This window comes from Dasypus novemcinctus, chromosome 11 (assembly GCF_030445035.2).
Source record: "Dasypus novemcinctus isolate mDasNov1 chromosome 11, mDasNov1.1.hap2, whole genome shotgun sequence".
Classification (NCBI taxonomy): Eukaryota; Metazoa; Chordata; class Mammalia; order Cingulata; family Dasypodidae; genus Dasypus; species Dasypus novemcinctus.
In genome coordinates, this window is record NC_080683.1 from 101,155,750 (window position 1) to 101,160,085 (window position 4,336).

General features: G+C 40.4%; 1 non-coding gene across 1 annotated transcript; it reads right to left on the reverse strand.

Annotated features, from left to right (window-relative positions):
• Positions 1-3,620: 3,620 nt before the first annotated feature.
• On the reverse strand, positions 3,621-3,726 carry LOC111766138 (U6 spliceosomal RNA). Its single transcript, XR_002798266.1, has one exon. It is a non-coding gene; the product is annotated as a U6 spliceosomal RNA (small nuclear RNA).
• Between the last annotated feature and the right edge of the window lie 610 nt (positions 3,727-4,336).

The following is a 4,336-nucleotide window of genomic DNA, read 5'->3' on the forward strand; positions in this document are numbered from 1 at the left end:
TAATATACAGAGAGAAGCAAATACTGGTGCAAGAGATATTTTGAAAGTAGAGAACAGTGGACTTTATAACTTATTAGAAAATATGAGATACAAGAAAGAGTTAGGAGTCATTCCTAATTAAAATAGCAGAGAGAGGGACTGCAGCATCATTAAATAACTTAACAAGATTGATTCTTGTTATTAAAGTTGGATGGCATACAAAGCTTTGGAAACTTGTAAGTCTTGGCCAGGCTTCTCTACTTCGGTGGATCTTTATTGGTCTGTTCTGTTTGCTTGAGGGCAATGGAAAGTTATGCTGAACTTTCTGATAAGATTGCTGTCCACAAATTACTTTGGTAAATAGGACTTATTGTCATATTTACTCTAGTTCCTGTCAATTTTCATCCTGCAAGTAATCAAAGAAAAGATGAGGCTGTTTATCATACCGAAAGATTGAGGTAGAACTAGAAACAATATTACAGCCATTTTCAAGAAATTAAAAATTATTCAGTTCTTCACCTGGACTGGTCCTCCAAGTTAATGGTGATTCTGGACCAAGGACTTACCTCCCATGGTATGGTCTCTATCTGACGTGTGCTGCACATTTCTTAGTAGTCTTTCAAAAGTCAGAACCCAATATAGTTTATCAGACCCAATTTTGAAAAAAGTATTCTTGTATAGTGGTTTTCATGTGCACTATATGGAGCATGAACAAGATGATAAAGACAAAGATCTTTTGGATTAGCGGTGTATTTTTTCATGAAAGAAATAGTTTCTTGAGAGAAAACTCATACTTATGGTTGCTATTTTTTAATTTCTCAGGTAATTTCCTCTGGATTCCTCCTGCATGTCCAGTTATAACATTGTACAATTTGGACTCCCTTATTTACTTCTCATATTTCTCTTTTTTTCTTGTATTTATTATGGTAAAATGCAGACCATAAAATTTTCCACTGCAGCCATTTTAACTGTTCAATCCAGTGGCATTAATTACATTAATGATGCTGTACAACCATCACCACTATCTAGAAATATGGAACACTGTATTAGTCAGTGTTCTCTAGGGAATCAGAATCAACAGGAGATATCTGTAAATAGTATGAGATTTTATAAAAGTTTCTCACATGACCGTGGGAATACACAAGTCCAGGTTCTGCAGGCAGCTATAAACCAAGGGCTCTGATGAAAGGCCAATGCAGGTCCTTGAAGAGTTTCCAGGAGACATTGCTGTCCAAAGTTGAGCTGGGAAATTCTCTCTGAATGCTGAAATCACTTAAACTTTTAAGGCATTCAGCTGATTAGATAAAACGTCACTCATTGTGATGGCAGTCTCCTTGGTTGATGTATATGTAAATTTGAGTTAGAGTTTTGTTCACTCAACCTAGAACCCTTCTGCTTATACAGATCCAGAAGAAATTTACTAGACTGCCCATCTATTTCACTTCTAAGTACCTCATGATCTATTAGCCAATGCCATAACTCTATGCAACTCAGACTATTTTGAGTGCTGCTTTGAATCTGCCTTTCATTGTGGTAGCCATGCTCACCTTGTCTTTGACAATTAACTGCTAATACTTGACTTTTGCCTGCCTGAGAGCCAATCATCCCCGTAATGTTTAGGAATTCTAATTCCATTACAACCTTCCCTACAGTAATGTCTGGTCTACAGAGGAGAGTAACCACAGAGCTCTTCAGGGAAACGGGAGTTAGTCTTACAAATTTATTCCTGTACAGTGTCCCCTGGACATTCCTGGGGTATGCGGGCAGCACTCAAATAGTAAATCCATTCTCTCTTAGCCTTTGAATTCCCTCTCCTACTGTATACCAGGGCAAATCAGGCATCTCAACCTCAGATATGTTAGGCCATCTTTTGGCCCATGTTTCAGTGGCCACCCGAACAAACTATTAGAGCCCTTTCTATCCCCTCAAGCTACAACGTTGAATCCAGAATTTCTGTTTAGAGGGCCAATTCAATAAATTCAGCCTGATCCAACTTTATATTCCTTGTACCATTATCCCATACTCTTAGCATCCATTTCCACACATACTCCCATGATTTCTGTCTATTTAAGTTGGAAAACTCATAAAGTTCTTTCAGAGTATAGTGTATTTCCTCATGGGCCACACTTTGTGTGGGGCTGTGATATTAGTCCCTGTTGGGGCTTGTGATATTAGTATAGTAATTGGTCTCAAAGAAAAGAGAGGTGGTGGAGATGGGTAAGGAGAAGGATTATAAATGTCTTGCAAGCTACTGACCTCAGGACATTCCTTTGCATTTTTTTTCTGGTGAGACAGGATTAATCTCTTCATGCAGGGATTGGAAGGCAGATTCCTCAGGGCAGGGCGCGGCAGTGCATGCTGGAGTTTGGCTGGTACAGGCCTCATGGCTGAAAAGAGGTCCAGAGTCCTTGGGGCAGGTCACAGGCTTGACAGTACATTCTGGAGTATGGTTGGCACCCACCTCAGGGCTGGATGGAGGTTCAGACTCCCTGGGGCAGGCTGGAGGCTAGATGATGCAAAGTTGACAAAATGTGGTCTCCACAGGGCAGGCCATTGCAGGTTTATCTGGTAGCGTCTCAGCAGAATTTATGGTTCCAATGTTCCCACTGATATTATCATCATCCCATATGTCTCCATCTCAATCCTCAGGTTCCACTCCTTTCCAATCGATGCCCTCACTTTAACCGCAGAAACCCTGCAGGGTTGAGATTTTAGTTTCCTTTGTAACTCTGCTACTTGTACAATGAGAGTTTGAGTTTGGTTCTCAGATATCTCAAGCCTGTGGCTGCAGGAGACAATTTCTTCAAGAGCACACATAGAAACCTTCACAGCATTCAAGTGACATTTAAGTTTCAAATTTAAAGCCTTTAGTTCATCTCTTTCTTTTGTAACTGTATCCAGAGTATCTAGGAGGAGTCAGTCAATAGCCTTATACCTTATATCCACATAACTCTACTAAGGTGTTGGAAACACTCTCACCCAGATCTTTACTTCTTATAAGCATGGAAATAGGGGGCTCTAGTGCTGATATTTTGCATATTTCCATTGCCAACTTATGCCATGAACTGTTAGTGGCCTCTTATTTATTGAAAAGGGCGTCATTAGTACCCTTAAGTCCAATTAGAGTGCCAATTGTAAAACATCCAGAAACATCTCAGACATCCCATGTTTAAGATTGTGTTCTTCCTCAAGAACCATTCCTGCTATCAAGCTGTATTAATCAGGGTTCTCTAGGGAAAAATAATCAACAGAAGATATCTGTAAATAATATGAGATTTTGTAAGAGTCTCTCACGTGATCATGGGGATGCACAAGTCCTGGTTCTGCAGGCAGGCTGCAAACCAGGGACTATGATGAAAGTTCAATGAAGGTCCTTGGTGAGTTTCTGGGAAATGTTGGCTGCCCAAGACAAGCTGGGAAATTCTCTCTGAATGCTGAAATCACTTCCCCTTTAAAGGCATTCAACTGATTAGGTAAAATATCACTCATTGCTGATGGCAGTCTCACTGTAGATGTAATCAACCATCCATGTAGTAAACTTATGACTAAAGTCCATAAATGTCCTTGTATTACAATTAGCCCAGTGCTCTCTTGACCAAACAACTGGACACAATAACTTGGCTGAGATGACACATTAGCCTATCCATCACAAACACATCACAAATTTGTGTGTCATATTTGCTCAGGGGCCATCCTAATCTTCTCTGTACTTTCCAGTTTTAGAATACGTGCTGCCAAAATGAGCACTGGGTACCATAATGTTGAGTGATTTTATTAGCCTGTGAAAATCTATTTTGAAGACTTTAGAAAATAAAATGTCTAGGACCTGTAGGGATAAAACACTCAGGGAATCTAAATTAGAAATTTCTGTTTTTCAAATTGGTGAGCATGTATACAGTCATATGTAGTACACAAAGGTACTGAAGCAAGCTAGATAGGGAATCAATACATGGATCTGGAACATGGCAAAAAGTCCATGCAGACATCAATACCCCCAAGATGGCTGCTGGAAGACCCTCACGAGATTCTCCCACTCAGAATGAGATTTCCTCCACAAGCCGGGAGAAGCCCCAGATATTCTCCAAGGACCTTATCATTGGGCCCTCCTCGGGGATTGATGGGTGGGGTAATCAATCACAGCAGCAAACAGCTGGGACTCCCCGCATGCCATTAGCAAAGGGGTGGAATAATTAATGGTTTAAAAAGCAAGTGCAAAGGCCTTTTGCTCTCTTTTGCCTTCAACCTGTCCCTGTGCCAGATCGTGCCCTATTCTGTTTTTTTCACCCCTGCCTGGATCAGTAGGCAAGTAAACCTGGGGATTTATAATTTATAAAGGGGAATTGTGTTCTGTAAATAA